General features: G+C 40.1%; 1 protein-coding gene across 2 annotated transcripts in view; it reads right to left on the bottom strand.

The window, feature by feature from the left end:
* Nucleotides 1-20,753, bottom strand: part of LOC118404773 (protein REDUCED WALL ACETYLATION 2-like) — a 29,486-nt gene extending 8,733 nt beyond the window's left edge. Inside the window, exon 1 of one of the 2 annotated variants that reach the window (XM_035804105.1) lies at nucleotides 20,611-20,753. The gene's annotated coding sequence lies outside the window, so the exon portion shown is untranslated. The remainder of the gene's footprint in view (nucleotides 1-20,610) is intronic. The other variant, XM_035804107.1, reaches the window with a different exon arrangement.
* Nucleotides 20,754-22,075: the final 1,322 nt, after the last annotated feature.

Below are 22,075 nucleotides of genomic sequence, written 5' to 3'. Positions count from 1 at the left end.
AGATTTTTATTTTGCAACAAAGTTGTAACAAACGTTGTACCAAAAGACTTGCAATGATAAAACTTTGCTCCAGGGACTAATATTGCACGTTCAAGGATCGGACTGTAAATTGCAAACACGGTTCATAGATAGATGTATTGTTACGGCGAGGTTTATGATAATGTATTAAACTTTTTGAGCCCGTATTCAATAATATATTTTTGGATTAGCGTAGTGTGATGGTGAAGTCATATTCGTCGAAGGTCGCCGTAAGATTTTCATGTTGTAGACTTTTCTAGCAGGCTGTGGCAGAACCAACCGACGGCAATGATATAAGACAGCCTTTAGGTAGGAATACAGCTGGGTTGTATGCACATATGCACGAATATCCAAAGAATGTCGTCTGTTTGCAATCGCACAACAGTCGTACAACGAACGCGACCAGGCACGACAATAGTACGATAAACTAGACCATATTACTAGTAGGTAGGAGTTCTACATGTAACGTAACACGAGGTAAACTATCACGAGCAATACAGTCTCCACTTGACGCTCACCACAAGTCCGTTTTTCAGAAGCCCCAAAATTGGCCATTACTGTCTCGATCTCAGCACTGTGGCGCCAACAGTGATGTACAACATGACGCCGGCCTTCTGTCTAAATTGGGCTCTCTATATCGACCTTTCGAAACCGCTGCACTCAGTGCCCCGACAGAGACGAAGCAGCGGACGTTAACCCGCGTCACTCCACCCAACAACTCCGTACACAAACACAAAAACTACATTCGTGTACTAGTTGAACTGCAAATTCTAACACAAAAATTTCGACTGAACAGCACCAGTCTTTGTCAAGGAATGAACAATCCACTGCTGTCGTGACGTCACGTTATGCAGATAGTATAGTGGATCATAGGTTGCAGGAAGTCTATGGCACCCACCGTCCATGTCCAGGGATGGTTGTAAAGCTTCAGAGCAGCAGTGGATTGTTCATTCCTTGACAAAAACTGGTGATGTTCAGTCGAAAATTTGGGTGAGTCCAATTCTTGTGTTGGAATTTACAGTTCAACTAGTTCACCAATGACTTCTATCAAACACAGATGAACTTTCAAGTTAAAACACACAAATCCTCCAGACAGACGGCCTGTTGTCATCGAACAAGCGCTCTAGAACCCATTCCCATGACGTAACCACGAAAAGGTTTGAATATACAGGTCTCCAGACGTGTAGCAGAAGCCAACTACTACCCGGGTACGGTGGTACCCATGCTACAAATTCTCCCGACAGAACCCTAATGTGTAAAGTAAAGTTATAAATCTCTTCCAGCCTCAACCTAGAGTTGTTCTAATTGAGACAAAGTATGCGGCAACGAGAACGAATATTGCGAAAGGTAAATATTGGATGCATAAGTAATGAATATGCTTTTCAATTTGTGGTGCACAAATCACATTAGAGCAGACAGGGCGATCGGCGCTTCAGGGTGTGCCAGGCAGTCAGATTAGGGAGATCCCGGATATAATGAAATCTGTGGGCCCGAGCGCAGTAAATCTATCGTTTTTTTTTATCAAAATTGCGTCGCGTCGGCAGACAGAAGATTTGAGGAAATCCAGGAGTAATGGTCTATAATAGAGACGCATGTCCAGACATCTCATAATGGAAATCAGATTAAGAAAAAACAGAGCCAGACTTCAGGACGATATCATGTGGTTGTCATCTGTCGTCAGAAAGTTGACATCTTTGTCAAAATGACATAATGTATAAAAAAGGTTGAAGTCTCGGGTGTCCGGGCATATAGAGAAGTCCTACGGCTGAATGCGCGGTCAAGCACGGGTCATAGACACGTACCGGACACGAAATGGTTCGTTTCCGTGCATCCTTGGGTGTGCCAGTTGCCCGGACAGGCAGTGTGCCCGGTTCGATACGTACCGTGAATGTCCGAATATTTCGGGTTTCTGGGTGCATGCCCAGGAGTTTCCACCACGTAAACTCGGCTTTTCAAACAGTGTAAAGACTATCAAACCATCATACTGGTCTTTCTTTGTTGCTTCGAAATTGCTTTTATTTTCGTTTCATGCATTTCAATACAACTATGTATACAGAGACAAAGCTGCCGATTTTTCTACGGTATATCTGATATTCATAGTTTATATGAAAAGTGCCGGACCGACGGACTAAGATTAATAATTCAGGGTGAACAAGTATAACGACTGTATACAACGAATACACTATAGGGTGACTCCAAAAAAGCATACACCATCATATTTTACCTATCATATTCCTTGCCTAGTTCAGATTTTCTCTAATTATATTTCAGCCATACATAGTATGGTGAAATATATTGTATTCGTAATGTTTCTTTCTTTCTTTCTTTCTTTCTTTCTCCTGTCAAATCTTCAAAGTGATTCATCTCCGCCGTTCCTGGACCGAATGACCTGAAATTTGGCACAGGGGTAGAATGGGCCAATACCTTGATGCTTTTTTCTCAGTTTTTTCATATCTGCCTCTAAAATGATTTTATTGAGATTTTTTGGTCAATTTTAGACCAAAACTGTATATTTTGGCCCCTGTACCCTGGTATTATAACCAAATGAGCTGAAATTTGACAGAGATGTGCCTTGATAATGCCCCCATATAAATTCGATAACACTTTTGGTGTACAGTACAACAAAATGCTTATTTTTGCGATTTTTTGACCAATTTTTGACCAGAAAAGGACACTTTTGGCCCCTGTACCCTGGTATTACAACCAAATGAGCTGAAATTTGACAGAGATGTGCCTTGATAATGCCCCCATATAAATTCAATAACACTTTTGGTGTACAGTACAACAAAATGCTTATTTTTGCGATTTTTTGACCAATTTTTGACCAAAAAAGGACACTTTTGGCTCCTGTACCTTGGTATTGCAACCGAATGAGCTGAAATTTGACACAGATGTGCCTTGATAATCCCCCCATATAAATTCAATAACACTTTGGGTGTACAGTGCAACAAAATGCTTATTTTTGCGATTTTTGGCCAATTTTTGACCAAAAAAGGACACTTTTGGCTCCTGTACCCTGGTATTGCAATTAAATGACCTGAAATTTGGTATAGATAGGCATTAGATACTTGGTAACAAGATTCAAGTAAAATTTTTGACATAAACAACTTTAAAATGATTAATTTTGGCACTTTTCTGAGGGGAAAATTGTTTTCTTTTGGCCTCCTGACGTGACCTTCCGTGACCCCGCACAGAGCCACACCTGTGCGCGTCAGCCGGAGAGTTAATTGAATCAAAGACCTAGCCAATCAGCGAAGAGGAGGCCAAAGGCTAATTGATATTCATAAGCGGGGCCTCATGATCCCGTATATAGCAGTGTTCCCGCCAGGGGGAGCGAAGCCCGCCTAAGGCTCTCGCATTTTAGACTATTCAGAAGGCTTTATATTGTATCAGTTCTTAGGGGCATATCTATGATAATCGCAGCAGTCACTTAACTTCTCTTCAGGAGTTTAGCGTAACACTATTTCAGGTCAAACCGTCAAAGGCAACTAAAAACAAACTTTAACGTTACTGAGTTCAACAGTACTTATAACTTGTTATCCGAAGTTGAAACGCTAGCGATGGTATTTTCGCTGCGCTGTTAGCTCCGTGCGACTGTTGTTGACGGTCTTATAACGGTATATTTTGCACCCCTGTACCCTGGTATGAGTAACATTTGGTATAGATAAGCATAAGATAGTTGGTAAAATGATCCAAGTAAAATTTTTGGCATAAAGTACTGTAAAAGGCTTAATTACAGCACTTTTTTGAGGGGAAATTGGTTTTCTTTCGTTCTCCATGCCATGACCTTTCGGACGTTCACCCCACAGAGCCGACATCTGCACCTGCGTCTAGCCGGCAGGAAGAGTTAATTCAATTAATGGTTCAGCCAATCAGCGAAGAGGAAAGCGAAGGCTAATTAATATTCATAAGCGGGACCACACAATACGTTAACTTGAACACTCAGGCCGTACAGACTTCTCGCCAGGATTTTTTCAAAGCGTCGGACAGGGGTCCGGGGGCCGCCGAATGGCCCTGGCGGGGTCCAGGGGCAGGGCCACTGTGGGGGGGACCCAGGTGGGCAAAGCCCCCCTGGAAGCTCTTGCATTTTAGACTATTGAGAAGGCTTCTTTTATCAGTGTTTTTAGGGCCATATCTACGATAATCGTAGCAGTCACTTACTTCTCTTCAGCAGTTTGACTTTAAAATATTTCGGGTCAAAGCTTCAAAGACAACTAAAACCTCATAAACAACAAACTTTACTTAGCTCAACAGTATACAAAAATATTGTACGGGTTGCCATCCTTAGTTGAAGCGCTTATTTATAGCGCTAGTATCTTCGCTGCGCCGTTAGCCGCTGTGCGACTTTTGTTGACGGTCTGATATCCCTATCTCAAGTATGTTTCAAGAAAAATACCCAGCGAAAAACGCTGTTCTGCGTCAAATTCTATTCTATAAAACATGTGGGACTCAGTGTTACAGTCTAAATATTTTGTAGAAGCACCGCTGTAGGAAAGAAGGTCCAAGCAATGTCAAACATCACGTAGCATGAAGTTCGCTGTCAACTGGCACACAGCACATGACTGTTTGAAACTCTAAGTCTAATCAACAGCCGTGTTTGATTGATAGCCGGCGGTCCTTTGATGAAGTCGGCGAAAGGTGCGTTAGTTAGAAAATCTGCGTTTAGTTTTGATACGTAATTATAAGTTAGACAGTGGCGAGAATGATTATTTTCTCATCAATATTTCTCTTCAGAATTATTTGAACTTAGTTGTACATCTAAACAATTGGCTTACCTGTGCAATGTTTATATGATTAATGATCAGTGTACTGAAATCATGTGTAACGTATGGCTCCTAGTCAATAGATCAGCATTTTCTCTATAGTGACCACCTGTCTATAGTGGCCACATTTCCTAGTGCTGTTGTTGTTTGACATAAACTTTGAACATTTAAATTGTAAGTAACTTTAAACTGCCAGAGTTTCAGCCCAATAAAACACCCTCAGCGCCAGGGTATGAACAGACTGACCAGACAGACGAAAATAAATCCTCGAACAAGGTTCAATCGTATCTTCCGGGTCTGGCAGGAAGTTGTTAAACTAAAATAAGAATAGGCTCGATGGCTGATTGCATACAAAGTAAAACAGTTTAACAGTTTTACAGCTTGAAGAAAACAAACGCTCCTACAGTACCTGCAACTGCTTGATAATTATTAAATCGTATGCCCTACTTGGATAAAAAAAGTTCACTGCAATAATAAATGTACCCACATCACAAGGAGCTTATACTTTTTTAAACTTACACCTAGTTATCGTACTGAAAATTGTTAATGACATTACATGAAGTCATTCAACAATTTTCAGTCATGATGAAAATTTTCTGAATGGAAGGTGTGATTATTGTCATTTTCTGAAAAAATAGAAGCAAGCTCTGTTTTTACCTGGAATCAATTCACAATACCAGTCCACTTTGGGGGATAATGTACTGTTAAGAGGATGTTCCATTTTTGCGCAGGGGTGATTTGGAACAGTCCAATGTTGCGTGGGAAGGGGTATGGCTGAAATATGCTGTATTTGCTCTTAAGCAAATGTCGGCCTTTCTAGTATTGAAATCTACAATCGTAATCTAGGTAGAGCAGAATGCTTTCTCAATCTGGTCAGTTTTTTTCTAACACATGTACCAGACTTAACGTTTGTTACCGCATCTGTAAGCAGCGACATCTATAACTGCAGCGCAATATGAACCAGTCAGAATACACGGTCAAAAAATGTTGGTAGAAATTAAACGCTAAGTGTCTTTTTATAGAATATTCACGGGTACATGCCAGAGACTACAGAAATAGTAAGAACTGTTGCTTACAGCTTGAGGGCTTCCAGGCCTGCCTAATCCGGCTTTTTCCACCAATATTGAAATCTGCAATCGTAGTTTAGGTAGTGCGGAACGCTTTCTCAATCTTGTCAGAACAAGAGTTGTTTCCTATCCACCGTGTGCCAGACTCCAGATATAGAAGCCCAAACTGTTGCTTACAGCTCCAGGCCTTCCAGGCGCTTTCCTCTGACAAGCCGGAAAATTGCAGCTCGTTCCTCTTCCAGGGTTCATTGATAGTGTGGACAGGAAGCAACGCTTTAACCCAGGATCGATCCCAAACCAATTTCTGCCCCTTCAGATACCAATCAGTCAGCCCTGTATTCCCGTCCGCCGATTCCTGGTCCTGATACCTACCAGGAGGTGTGCTTGTTACGTGGGTAGGTAATTTGTTTGCCGATGATAACCCGTTATCTTTTCCGATAGAGGAAGTTGCTGAAAACTTGGCCTGGAGCTTATCGAGAAGGCCTTTAACGAAGCCTGTAATCAGGAACTCTGAATTCTTCAAGGCTACGACAGAAGAATTCTTAAACTGATAGGATCTTTACCTTTAGGAGAAACACAAGAAGTTTTTGAATTGTCTCTTCTAGATCTACAAGAGTTTTACTTTGTTCTTCAAGACTACGACAAAAGAATTCTTAAACTGATAAGATCTGTACGTTTAGAGAAACATGGGAAGTTTTGGAGAAAAGAAGATGCAATGTACTCATTTGTTCTAGATCTGCAAGATCTTCAGGCAGTTCTTCAAGGCTACCACGAATGCATTCTAAAACTGATATCATCTGTACGTTAAGGAGAAACACGGAGTTTTGGAAGAAAAGAAGATGCAATGTAATTGTCTCTTCTTGATCTACCAGATCTTTTAGTTCGTTCGTTAGTTCTTCAAGGCTACCACAAATACATTCTTAAAGTGATAGCATCTTTTACGTTGAGGAGAAGCACAGGAAGTTTGAAAGAAAAGAAGATGCAATGTAATTGTCTCTTCTAGATCTGCAAGATCTTTAGCCTTTTCCTTAAGGCTACCACGAAATCATTCATGAACTGATAGCATCTTTTCGTTTCGGGCAAACATAAGAAGTTTCTGAAACCAAGATACAATGTGATTTTCCCTTCTAGATCTGAAAGATCTTTAACCAGTTCACGTTTGATAAAGGTCACTGGAAGAAACGCAGAGACCCCGCAAAGGCCACCAATAATGAGCCTTTGGCTGAACTTTCAAAAGTCTCTTGCAGCGAGATGTAATATTGCTTTCGTGGGTCATTCTAAAGGTTGTTGGCTTTCCATTCCGTATTGAAATGGATCATCAGTTCTTTTGACTTACTACCTACTAGTTGCTCTGCCCTGGCCTTATGTTTTTAAAAAAATATTGAACCGAAAGAAAAGAAAGAAAAGAAATGATTGGTCATTGTGAAGGTTGCCTTGGTTCTTTCTGTAACGCATTGAAATTGAGTATCGCTTGTTGTAATTGTAATTGTAATTTATTGACTTACAGTTGTTTTGTCCTGATCTGGCTTAGTGTATCTAGAATGTTAAACGAAAAGGAGGAAACGTAATAGAAATTACAGAACTTACGATTCATCATGGTCAGATTAGACATAGATTCAATTTGTAACTGCTTTTTGCTAAGGAATGCTGCAGCTAATACGATGAAATAGAGGTCATTTCTTTCTGTCCAATACCCCAATCTTGCACCCAGCTAAAACCCTTCCTCATCAAGTCAGGTTGAGAGAAGTCGTTTAGCCAGAAGTTGCTCTTGGGTTGATCTTGTCGGTCATTACCGCAGGGTTCGCCTAATTTAGAGTGTAATCACCCTAGATGAAGGTCTGCCGCCCCGAATACTCTCACATTAGGGGAGCTGGTGGGGAGGTGTTCTTGTTACGTAGGTAGGTAATTTGTTTGCCGATGATAACCCGTTATCTTTTCCGATAGAGGAAGTTGCTGAAAACTTGGCCTCGAGCTTATCGAGAGGACCTTTAACGAAGCCTGTAATCAGCAACTTTGAATTCTTCAAGGCTACGACAGAAGAATCCTTAAACTGATAGCATCTGTACCTTTAGGAGAAACACAGCAGGTTTTGAAAGAAAAGAAGATGCAATGTAATCAATCGTCTCTTCTGGATCTACATGATCTTTAGTTAGTTCTTCAAGGCTACCGCGAATTCTTGCCTCATTTACTACTACATGATCTAGAGTGTAATCACCCCTGGTGAAGTTCTGCCGTCCCGAACACTCTCACATTAGGGGGGCTGGTGGAGAGGAATCGTAATCGACTTGGAGGTACGTCCGGTGTGCCAACATTTTCAATCCCAGGCCAACTACAAATGAGTTTTCTAGCAATCACAATCATGTATGTCGAAGAGGATTTCAGAGGGGATACGAACAGTCCTTCACAGTATTATGTACGACTCATACAAGACTAAGTTATTGTCGTTACATTGGTTTTCTAGAGGTGCAATTACAATCATGTATGTCGAAGAGGATTGCATTAGAGATACGACAGCTTATCCGTCAAAAGACGTTTGCACGACCTATCCACGACTATGTAGAGTTCTTGTCGTTAATTTGTTGAAAAGTGCAGTCAGATGCATGTACGTTGAAGAAGATTTTTGATGACGAAACGACAACGTGTTATGTTACAAGACACTGGAATTGTTTACGACCTATTCACGACTTTATCAAAATGTACCCAAGTTTTTAAATTTACCATAAGGTCCAGTCACATATATTTTGAGATCTTTAGCAGCTTTTTTCTCAGGATACGATATTTACGTCATAAGATGGTGGAATCATGCACGACCCATCTACAACTACGCCAACAAAGTTGTTGTTAAGTCGTAAATCTGTCGTACGACATATCTAACAATGGAATACGAGCAGCCTGAATTTACATCAGTGTGAACGTACTTATACAAAGAACAACACACGTTTTCTTTGCATGTTTGGTTGTTCATTTCCGCAACAAATTTCAATTGTTCTTGACTAATCCTTCATTACCAATACTTAAATGTGAAGCATACAGAACAGCACCCTATTGCCACTCCATATGCAGGCAATGACCTCGCGTATTTCGTTTCAAAGCTCGTCGTATTCTAAACGACCTGTCATGAAACTGTTGTAAAGACCTCGCGATTTTGTAGATCGTAACAAGGACTCTTATTTCTAAGTTTACATTATTCAACAACTTAAAAAGAGAGTGCTTTTGGATTTAGACTTGCTTTTTACTGTTGGAAGTCATCTGTTGTAGATGGTTGTTGCAGAAATCTTTAGTCTTCGGATTTCAGCTTTTAAAAGGTTGGGCTTTTGCTTCAAAGGTATTGCTTTCTAAAGATAAACCATTGCATAACTTTCTATGAAAAGACTGCAGGGTAAAAAGTTAAGGTATATTATATATCAGCTTTATGTAGATATTTGTAATTTGTGTAAATGGTCATAAAATAATCCTAATTTCGACAACAACAACGCTATACAACATTGCTATTCTTTCAACGTGTCTCATCAAATAGTAGACTTTTTACGATTGTCATCCAACTCCATAAAAGCATATCATAAACCTACAGATTTCTCCATCCAATCATTAACACGTTACGAGCGGATTCCATTATTGATAACCCCTATAGTATGCCAGCTAATAAGTACCATTTAATGGGATGCGTTATGTATTTGTTAACTTAAAAGTTTGCTGTAGAAAGCTGATAGAGAATTCTATTTTGACATTGAAATTGAAGACTTTGAACTATCACAAACGAGATGGGAGTCTATGATGAGGAGGTGTAGGATATGTATAGGTCAAGGGTTGAGGTTATAAGAGAGGTAGAACATACGCTGGGGGGGGGGGGGGAGGAGTGGATGGATATGATGAAGAGGGACTGAGAACAGAAGGTGTAGTTAGGGGTCAGTAGTAAGGTTGGGCACTCTGGGTATTGCAACTTCACGAAGGCTGGCTGCATTCAAGCAGATGATTTTGCATTGAACTGAACTTATTCGGACCAGTTCAAAGACCAGTAAAGCGATAGTACTGGATACGGTAGAATATATTTATCTTATTATCTTCGCTAAGAAGGTAATGTTAGCGTTATCGGTAGCGTTTGAAGATATGTATGTGGACTACATGTAAGTGGTTGAAGAGCATAAATGAAAATGCTTTGGATGGATTGTCATGAAAACTAGTATGTGATTAGGTCATGTCTCATAAAAACCGTTTTGACTTTGGGCCCCACAGGTGACTTCTCTTGGAACTGTCCGCTTTTGATATCCCCTTTTCTGGACAAGCTATAGACAAGAATTTTGGGCATTAGATAGTTTCTATTCAATAATATTCATTTACCTCAAGCACATGGTCCATATGCAACAAACACTGATTCAGAATAACAAAAATATACTTTAAAACACACCAACAATATCAATAAATCATACCTCAATGTGTTTAAAGATTGCGCTAAGTCTCTCCATACAGAAAGGGATAGTTCGTCAAGATAAAAATTGGAGATGGCACCTGGGGCATACGTTCACTTTATGCCGGTGACAGAGAAGAGCCTCTTTGTCAATTGACTAATCCAGCGGATCCCATCCCCGTCATTCCTACAGCAGAAACACGTCAATGAGTAATGCTGACATATTGGCTCAGCCCTTTTACAGGTCCCAAAACAACCAACCAATTTTCTCTTCATAACCTGTAGAAGACCTGCGCCGACACGTGTCACAATGGGTGTACGGCACGAATTTTATAACAGTCAATACCTGGGGGATACTCTTTTAGTAACCGTGGAATACACAATTACTTTCTATTACACTGTAGTGAATTGAAGCACGAATTAAAACATCTGTCAGGATGGCATCCATCGTGAAAGAAGACAAGAGTGTTGTAAAATGAAGACCGTATGTCAGTGACATGATCTTTGAACCTATTCCTTCTTTACCATGGTGAACATACAGAACAACATGATTTGACCATCTGTTGTGCTGTATAGAGGTGATTCAGGGACACTCATGCATTTTGATGTAGTTTTACTACGTGTGACTGTATGTTATGTGCATGGCAGACCCACTATCAATCAGTCTACATCTGGTAAGCATTTAACTTCAAATATATCTGCACGTTGTAGTCTCAATGATGAGGTTAAAGGGGCATATAAGCAGCATATGTGCTGGAGAAAGGTGTTGGCATTGGTTGCTGAAGCGTACGTAGTAATGGAGTAGCAATAACCAGACACCATATTAGGATGAAGTTTCATGAGACCGAGACGGGGGCTGATATAGACTTCCAATAACCTTTGACCTTTGACAAGTTAGAATGCCGAAAGGCGGTTATACCGGCTATATAGATACCGATACAGATTCACACCCATTGCTCACGTCGAACCTCCAGAGGTTGACGTGTCCTGACCAACTAGTTCATCAGTTATCTTGAAGACAATGATTATGTCATAAGAAAGTTAAATCGTTATTTTCAAAATGTTCAAACATTTATGGAACCGTACACAGTGGAAAGTTGTTGTGAGGATTTGTTAGGAACAGTCACACCGGGGACTCAATTGTTACCACCCTCAAGGCAGCTCCACTTCATACACTCTCTGTCTACCGCCTACAGGGACCAATCGCTCTAACTGTCGGTGTTGCGCGGCACTAATTACAACTTTCAGTCTTGTTCAGCTCTTGTAGTGTCAAATCAAGCCACGAGGTCCCCAGACAGCGTGCAGGCTTTCACCGCCAGATCTGATAATGCCTAGCCTGGTATCCAGCCGTAGCATAGCTCCCGAGTCTCTTCTCTCCTCTTCGTAATTGCGAAGAGGAGAGAAGAGACTCGAGAGCTATATTTCGGCTGGATGCCAGGCTAATAATGCCTACAGGCAGGCTTCCCGTGATAGCTACTGAAGCAATGGCTCATTCCCTGATAGGTACGTTTAGGTTATATGGGCAAAGCTTCATTGACAGAAAACACAGTTTTACCGACGTACTTATGTCTTTGGGTTATTGACTCAACTATTTTATAGACATGTGCCCAAAGATGTCAATGTTTTCTGATGGGATAATCAGGCTAACAGATGTTCTTACTGACAGAAAAAAATAACCTGGAAATCTGTCGTTCATTTGTTCCGTTATTCTCCTTGCAATATTTTGACAAAAACGACCCTGCAGTTCCAGAGCAAGCTGCTAGGGGGGGGGGGGGGCAAACATGCACCACATCTTCCTTACATCAAAAGCTAATTGCCACAAAAAAAAAATAATAAAGAAAATGGAAATTATGCTGCAGTACCAAGGTCGCATGCTAGGGCGCAGAATTGACCTTGACCTTCGTCTTCCCGACCTCTGATCACATACCAAAGATCAGATATTGACATACACATACAGACAGATACACCCAAAAACAATAAAGATAACTTGAAATGTGGCAAAGGCTGCACGGTGGAAAACATAACAATACGCTTGAGAAGGTAAATGGCTAAAGCGTGACGAGAATATGTATATTTGTCACGCAGAAAACATTCATGTATGTAAGTTTATGGTGGAAGCGATTCAATGCGTAGCCGAACACGGTCCTTAATAGTCATAAATCATACAACACTGCTATCCTATAAGGTTAAGTCATATGATTTTATATCGAGATAATTGAATATCAGCGATGCTATGGGTGTTCTCACTAAACCAAGGTGCTGTACATTTTGTGCGCATCATGCAATATAAAAGGACATGTAAAACCAAGGACATATGAAACACTACTGACTGTGAGCTTCTACCTTCACATAAAATTATTGTTTTGTCGGTCAGAAAAAAAGTATTGTAGTTTTTTAAAGTTGAATCTTGCTATTTACGCACACGGTCACGTAACTTGTTCATCTTCAAGTAACTTGATATATTGTGTCTGAGTACATAGAATGTACAGAACTCTCATGGAGTACACACAGAATCCATCACACAAATCCTTCACCCTAAATAGAGACTTCGCCAAAGCTTTGACGTACAGATATCTCGCACTGACAATATGAATGGTGATATGACTGAACCCTTAGGACAGGGGTGTTAACAAGATCAATCATGACCAAACAGACCGTATACCTTATCTATATATGCCTGCGCGGTCCAATAAAACGGTATTCGTAGCCTGAATTGGCTGTTAGCTTTTCAAACTACCGATAGAAAAAATAACACTTTTTAAAAACGTTTTTTTTTCCACTTTTAGTTTGGAGTTTTGATTTAGAAATCTTACGAAATTATCATGTAATAGTAAATGTTTTATAAGATGAAAAATCATGAACACAGCTTTGAAATATATTACCATAGGCATAAAATACAAGGATATATATATGTGTGTGACACTGTGTACAAGTTAAAATGCTACACGCAGGTTAGAATGCGTCACTCATAGTATTACAGCTCTAAAATTCATTCCTACAGCCATACACAGTCAGATACTGTACTAGACACACTCTCGCAAGTATATCGCTCCAGGTTTATGTTTTGGAGGACACATGGCCATTAGAGGAGCTACAAAAACGAGCGAACAAATTCTCCTGGCGAACACTTAGCAGACTTTCTACTTTGACCAATTTACCACCGGTGTACCAGAAATATAGCTGAGTGGGCAAAAATTGAAACTGGGGCAATTTTGTTGCCTTTATTGCTTGCAGCACTTAGCTGTGGTCATTTAGCAAGCAGGAACCATTAAGGGTTCCGACTTTTCAACGCTTTTCAGGTCACGGTAGAGCAACTTGTTATTTTCTTCCCCATCACATTCAATCAGTTCTGCTTGAAGATGGGGTGGAAGAGTAAAGCTTTCAAAAATGTGTCAGGCGTAATAACGTCTTTAACTAGTGTGTAGTTGTCTAAAATCCTATGGTGATGCTTGGCGTCTGGTTAAGCTAAATAATGAAACTATGTTGATAGTAACGTTGATTGGCTCATTGAAGATTAATGACCTTATCAGTAAGTACTAGGTCGTCCAGCATAAAATAGCAAAGTGTATGTATATATTAAATCTTCAGGCTGGTGCCTATACCTATATATAGGGCCCAATGTGTTACTTTGATATATTTTCATGGAAGATGGAAATTGAAGTTCATAAGACTTGAATAGGATCCCACTGCCTGCCATTGCCATGAAGCAGTCAAAGGAGTCCATAGCCGATTGGGATACTGTAATGCTGGGTGTCTTGCACCGAAAATGGAAAAGGAAATCACTAGGTATTGCCCGGACGTTGCACTTGCTTTAACATGAGGAATTGACAGCCAGTGTCCATTGCTTGAATCTCTGATGTTACTTGCTTAATGGTTTATGTTACTTTGCTGTGTCTGATATATGGCAAACATCGTGTAGTGTTAGCGTTATCATCTGCATGCAACCGTGAGGCGTGTTAGACAGGGCTGCAATCGTAGCCCAACGTGGTCTTGTCCATCCAGGAACGTCCTTGTAATGCATGTCTACAAAACGTATCTGTATCATACCTCTTATACGCGAATGATGTTAATATGTTTTTTCCATCGAAAATGGAAAAGAAAGTCACCAAATACTTTCCATACGTTGCATTTGCTTTTGAAAATGACAGCCATTGCTTGAATCTTTGATGGTACTCTGCTTTGTCTGATGTATGTCAAACCTCGTGTAGTTTAGCGCTATCATCTGCATGCAACCGAGTGGAGTGTTAGACAGGGCTGCAATCGTAGCCCAACATTGTCGTCTCTACTCAGGAACGTCATTGTACATGTGCTTGGTAATGTTGAACGACTTACATTGTCTTATGCTCGGATGATATGTTTTCCGCATCCGATAGATAATTCCTATGTAGATTGAGATACCAAATGGAAACTTCAAGTTCATCTAGAGAAAGTATAATGACGACATAAAAATAGAAAGTATAATGGCGAACAGAATGTACATAATAAAATGATTGAATAATGAGAGCTGTGCCCTAAATTGCATAGTAATATAGACCCGCTTTGTATCTGTGTTGAAAATGACAAAGAAGACACAGTGTTCCGAATCCTCCTGGTTGAGGAGGACTTACAAATGGCCCGTTTTACAAATACAGTAGTAGAGTAAATGATAGACTCCCTCAGGATTTTTTCCATTTGGAAGTGTATAAAGAAGGTGATGGAATGTTCCAACGGGTGTTTTGAATGTCTGCATCTTCCTAGAAGGCATTGGAATTCCTACATCTTCCCGGAGGCATCCGATATTCTATCAGGAGAAGCTATGTTACTAACGCACGAGCGCAGCAGGGGCATGGCTTTATCTCTTGGCGTTCATAACACGTGTTCATCTTGATAGGATTTTGAATGGGATCATGGAACGGATGATGACACAGTAGGGATGCTCCAGGATTCATATCTCATACGTTCATCACTTTACATTTATAAAACAGAGGTAGAATCTATTGATTTCGTATTAATTTCATTACGTTTATTGTTTTATGAATGCAAATATAATCATTCCTTATAGATATAATTACGTTCATTGCTTTATGAATTCAAATAATCTATCATTGTAGCATTATGACAACGTATCTATGTTTCAAAAGACTAAAGAAAGGAACGAGCTTTTTTCATAATACACAATAAAAGCATGAAAATATGACGAAGATGGTAATATTTTTGTTCATACGTATCCTTATGTTTCAGGAGGAATTGTTTATAACAAGTGTAGCACCTATATAAGGAGGTTGTTCTATCTTTTGCACACAACGTTATGGCTACCCGTATACGCATGTGTCTGGAATGAACATTTCCCTAGAAGATACAAATCCTTAGTTGCCAGTAGATCAGTCCTCAGGGCACCGGTTACAGTTCGACTTTTTGTCACCGAGCGGGAGAAAAACGAGCTGCCCGTGGCAGGAGCGTTATCCTGGGCGGACGTGAGGGCTGTTATACCGATGAGATCGTCGGCGTCTTGGTTGATCTATGTGTGTTTGTGGGATGTAACTCAGAAGCCCCCCCCCCACACATTTTATTCACAAGTCATAAATTACAAAACATTCAAAGATACTCATCTACCCACTTGTATCACCATATAACATACGACTAAATATACACAACTAAAAACATTATAAAATATTTACACTAGCATTTCTTTAACATTTTACAGACTAGTCTACCTTTACTCAATCATCTAGTCATATGCAATACTATAACATGGGGTGTAACTCAAAAGTTCTTGCACAAGAAGGCGATAAATTCTTCTGCGTTTTTAAGTATCAATGTTTGCTTAGTCTTAGGTCACATTTCCAACCCGATGGGATGTCATAAGAAACGAAAAATAAAAATGTATACCTAGAAATATACACAAATCATGCCCATGAATCTTATTTTGACATTTTGTGTATTTTGATGTCTTTATATATGTCTTTATATATAACTCTTTTCACAATTCTGATATGGTATGCTTAATTGCTTCATTGGTTAATGAGTACACATGATTGTATTGAACCGCCGGTGATTGCTTGAGTTCCTACATGTACCTAGCCACAACCAAACATTTCTACTTCATTCCCTATCTTTGCCAGTGTTTGAAATAGAGCACCCAGTCTAATCTAACCGTCCGATATTGCACGACTTAACATATTGCCCAGCTTACACTACAATCACTAGGCGATTGCGCGCAATCTTGCAGCAATCCTACAACTTAATAACTTTAGCGGCAAAATAATGACCCTTGTACGTCTGTAGGACAGCCTTAATCAGACCTTGCCTGTGTTATAACAGCTGAATTGCGGATATAGATATTTTCTCCTTAAGTGTTTTGCAAGATCTGGAAGCTAGCTAATAGAGACTGGCTTTGAAGAATAGAGTGCAAAGAGGAGGAGTATATTGGATTCGACTAGAAATGGGCTTTGTCGTTCAACGTAGATGTCCTTTTTCAGGGGGTGGTGGGTTTTTAGTTTGTCTGTTTTGCTTGATGGAATTATAACCGTGTCAGTGTGTCCAGGCAGCGCAAGACGTCAGATAGAGACCTTCGCTACCAAAGCTGTAATGCCCCTGTCACATTGTCGACTATCTTCAGGCGTACTTCGCGATCGCTGGAAGGTCGATCGATTTTAAGATCTGCAGAGGATCGCGCGTATTTTTCGTCCGAAAACCGTCTCTGTCACATTGAGTGAGGCTCGGGCAATCGCCTAAGAATATATCTATGATAATGAGCCTTATCGCTGATGTTAAGAACTAGTTGCACAGTGAGCATCGAGCGACTAACAAAAAGTCGCCGACGATCACTAAAAATCGCGCGCTGATCGAGGTAGGATCGGACTTATTACTGCAGCCGAAGATGTCATTTAGAGCTCGCAGACTCGTCATCCGATACATTTTTGCGCAATGTGACAGGAGTATGAAAATGTCTATGAGAAGTGTTTTTCTATGAAAGAATGATAATGAAAAATCTATGTCGGCATACTATATTCTGTGTGTTATGTCATCGTCAAAAAGCTCTGACCACTTTTATTCCATAATGAAGGCAACTTTTTTTATGGCTTAACTTCTTTATATTCGCACGCTCGCACCAGTTTAGGGGTTCCCAGAGGATGTCACCCATATAATCAAATCAACATGGCCTGATAACAAAAACACAACAAAAAGTTCTGGTATCAAATGGCCAACAGTCTAGCCAACGTTTGATATACAGCCATTCAGTAAAGCCGATGACAAAATGGTTTCCTTTGCGCACAATCTGACAAGAAAAGTGACTTAAGCGCGTAAATATTTTATGTCTGTCCTAGACAGATGGCGTGCCGGGTACTTAGTGCCGTGCAGGGTGTTGGACACATGCAACAGGGCCGGAGACAAGAATTTATGATAGGGTCACGACACCAGGCAACTTGAAGGGCAGTAAGTAGTAGTCTTGAAAATAAGATAATTCACGTTGAGTTTACAGTAAGTAGTAGTTTTGAAAAAAGGATGATTTACGTTGAATTTACTGTCCCGACAAAGACAGTAAATAGAAGTTTAAAAAAAAAGATAATTCACGTTGCGTTTACAGTCCCGAAAAAGACAGTAAATAATAGTCTTAAATATATAATTTACGTTGAGTATAGTCCCGAAAAAGACAGTAAGTAGTAGTCTTAAGACAAGATGATTCACGTTGAGTTTACACAGTCCCGAAAAACAGGAAGGTGAAGGGCATATATGTGGATATTTATGATATTAACCGACTATTAAATAATAAATATTCAATGATGTTTGTATATAAAACTGTTTGCACAAATTAAAACGCTGGGAGATGTATTTTTATTCTACGTAAATGTATACATGCTTCGTCGTAAAATAGTGCAAATGATGTCTTATATACGGATATCTTGTACACTTGCATTGTAGTTATGTCTCCATACTAACTAGTGCTTGCTCTCCATCCCTATGTATCAATGTAGTAAGTCTATAATGATATAGAACAGGTTGCCCGTAAAAGATTTGCGGGATAAATTTGTCGCCGCTTCGACATTACGTGAAGTATACGGTCGTGTTCTCATTTATAACAATTATCTTGAGTCTATAGTTTCCAAATGTTGTGTCGCAACGGACGAAATTCTGATGCAACTATGACCTAACATCCAACAGAAACTGTGATGAATGCTACTCTAACTACAAGACAACAACTCTTGTACATGTCTGATAACACATTGTAACTGACGTACCATGCTAGTCGGAGGATAAAAGGTGTCTAGTTATTGTTGACAGTTGACTGGTTATGAATAAATACAAACAACTCATTTACCAGCCACGCTGTAGCATGGAGTCCAGCATATTCACTATACGTCCCGGGACAGAGCTAGATTGTGTACAGTTATGGTTACATCCATGAAATGTCATGGAGGTTATATTTGTCACTAGCGTTTGTGTGTCTATGTGTCCCTGCAGCTGCGTGTTCAGTGTGTCTGTCAACATGATAACTCAAGAACGGCTGGAAGGATTAGTTTCATATTTGTTTGTTTTTTTGGTGAGGTGTCACAAAAGTTGAAAATGATTAAATTTCGGGCCCCTTAGCGGCTTCTCTTGGCAGTGGAGCTTTCGGTTTTTATATCTTGCGTTCTGAACAAGCAATGGTCACAATTTTGGGTGTTAGATAGCTCTTGTTTATCTTTCCTTCGGATGAATAACTTTTGATGGATAGCTATATTACTCGTAATCAGATACGGGCCATTGATTACCGCCAAGTTATTAATTTTGTCTCGGTTTATACCTGCAGGTTTCACGCCTTAAGAGTACACCTGTCCACTGAGATGCTTCTCCGGGCAGCCTTAAGACGATTTTGCCACGCACACATAAATTGTATCTCCAGGGATCTTAAGGATATTAACATATAACGATTCAAAAGAAAGTAGGATGGAATACTTTTTGTCATTACGAGTGATTCAAAGCCAAACGCTCATTTTCATTTTCAATAAGCTTTGTCAAAAACCTGAATTCAGCTTTGTGCCGCAAGTGGCTTTCTGCCAATATGCTTACTTAATTGTATTAACGAAATTCATAACGTCTACGCTGTAAAAGGCTTACCAATTCGAATGTTTACGGCATTTCTTGAAGATTTTTAAAATATCGCAACTTATAATTAGTGTCAATAGTGCACATGGAACAATAGCCAATAGCTGAATCAGCCCTAAAGATTGGACCGCAAGTGGTTTTTCACCAATAAACTATAACATATATTTGCTTACTTTACAAATGTATTAGCGAAATTCATAACGTCCACGTTGGCATTTGTACACTATTAAAATTCTGACCGATTCAAAAACTAAAAAAAAAAAGATTTACAAAATATCACAACTTGGTATATTAATAATGCATATCAAACAATAGCCAATAGTAGTATCAGCCCTAAGAAAGATTTATACAATAGATATAACGATATTACCCGCAAAATCAATATATAGGCCACGCTGGGATCGATTTTGCACGCGCGTGTGCTGAGATATGACTTTTGGTTCTGACTTTAGATATTGGTGAAGTAAAAGTCATTTCCAGCGCCTAGAGGTCGGTATAGATCCAATACATTGTTATACCACAGTTCCAACGTTTGCATGACTGAAGGATATATACATTGAAAAACTGATTCTGATTCTTGTATTGCGCGAGGGCTTGCTTTACGTGGCTACCAACATATGTACATACTTCTATACATATTTTTCCTAGTCATAAGTTGTAAGAGCGCCGTCACAATTTATATGTAAACAGATGACAATACTTCAAGTCGCTGTGTGGAATCGTTCTGCAAGCTCTCAGAGTATTCCACTATTAGGGAAAACCGATTCTGTAATGTTTTTATAAAGCGCAAAAGTCACAATTCATATGTAAAACAGACGACATTTCTCAAGTCGCTGCGTGGAATCGTTCTTCAAGCTCTCAGAATATTCTACTATCAGGGAATACACTGTTATCATTACAAATCTAACGAAGTATACGTATGGCAACCAGATAACGTAGCTATAGCTGCAATAGATAACAAAATACTCACACGCTACGTATTGCGCTATATCCGTTATATAGAGTACACCACCCATTTGGCATAACGCTACCAACATCCAATTCAAAACAGCAATGGTAATTCCTTAAAAAATCCCTTGTTGTCACAAACTAAAATTTGAAGGATACGGAAAGAAATGCCGAGTTACTCACGTGGAAGAGGGATGTCGGTATGCTACTGTTTGCTGAAATGCGGGGTTGCTACCTGAACATTCAATACAACACAGCAATGGTACTACATGTGTAATTCCTAAAAAATCCCTTTCTATCACAAACTAAAATTTGAAGGATACGGAAAGAAATGTTGACTTACTCACGTGGAAGTGTTGTGTTGGTATGCTACTGTTTGCTGAAATGCGGGGTAGTGTCTCTAGCTTCCACCGCCTGCGATGCTGCCGATGCTTCGCCTCTGGCAAGACGCTCCGTACTACAGCCTCGTGCCGCTGATTGTCTGACTCACGGAATCTGGGCAAAACCATTCTACGCACAGGGGTAAGATAAAAAAATCCAATTCCTGATTCAACTCCACAACCGGGTAGCGGCAATCTATAATAAGATGTACCGCGTTGTATTTTCTAGTGATTAAAGATGAATATATGTTTTCACGGCCGTTGAGTCGTATTAACGACCACATATGGTGCGTACAGTGTGAATGTGGAAGGCTTGCGCCGGTATGTCTATGCCATTTGGCTGCCCTGTTGCGTGAAATCCCTCATACATAAATCACGCAAAAAGGCTTGGTATGAACATTACATCTTCAATAAACGGCTATCATGCTATTACACCTGTTATTTTATTGGACCCAAATTGCCCTTCTTTAGCCTTAAGTTTTTTCTGAGATAGGATTTCTAAGAGATTTGCAATATCAAATATCGGAGGATCACACAGGTGTTAATCAAATATTGGTGACAGGCGCAATTTTATGGTATGAAATATTAATAAGCAATCAGTTCCAGTCACTGAGCACGGACCGCCAGTTTATTGTTGTTTGGAAGTAGACAACAAGGATCGGTTCGTTCAAATATTCGCACTTTCTCAGAACTATTGTATGGTGGAACTCGTTGCCATCAAGTGCAGTATGTGCATTCTCACAAGATAGTTTTTAACAAAATTTGCAGCGAGATGTGCAAAGATTAGGTGTGACAGGTCGTTCAGTGTAATATAACCAGCTGCTTGTCGCGTCGCGTGCCTGCGAAGCTGGTGTGCTACGCCAAAGGGCGGCTATAACGTCTAGACGTCTGCATAGATACAGATACAGAAGCTGGTGTGTTACGCTGAAGGGCGGTTATACCGTCTATATAGATACAGATACAGAAGCTGGTGTGCTACGTCTAAAGGCGGTTATACCGGCTATATAGATACAGATACAGAAGCTGGTGTGTTACGCCTAAAGGTGGTTATACCGGCTATATAGATACAGATACAGAAGCTGGTGTGTTACGCTGAAGGGCAGGTATACCGTTTATATAGATTACAGATACAGATACAGAAGCTGGTGTGTTACGCTGAAGGGCGGTTATACCGGCTATATAGATACAGATACGGAAGCTGGTGTGCTACGCCTAAAGGTGGTTATACCGGCTATATAGATACAGATACGGAAGCTGGTGTATTGCCCTGAAGGGCGGTTTTACTGGCTATATAGATGCAGATGAGATGCAGAAGCTAGTGTGTTACGCAGAAGGCGGTTTACCGGCTATATAAATTCTAAATAAAGATACAGATGCTGGTGTGTTACGCTGAAGGGCGGTTATACCGGTGTGACAGCGATCTCGCCC

The sequence above is a fragment of the Branchiostoma floridae genome, chromosome 17 (assembly GCF_000003815.2).
Source record: "Branchiostoma floridae strain S238N-H82 chromosome 17, Bfl_VNyyK, whole genome shotgun sequence".
NCBI lineage: Eukaryota > Metazoa > Chordata > Leptocardii > Amphioxiformes > Branchiostomatidae > Branchiostoma > Branchiostoma floridae.
The sequence above is the reverse complement of the archived record's forward strand: the minus strand, read 5'-3'. Positions and strand labels throughout refer to the sequence as shown.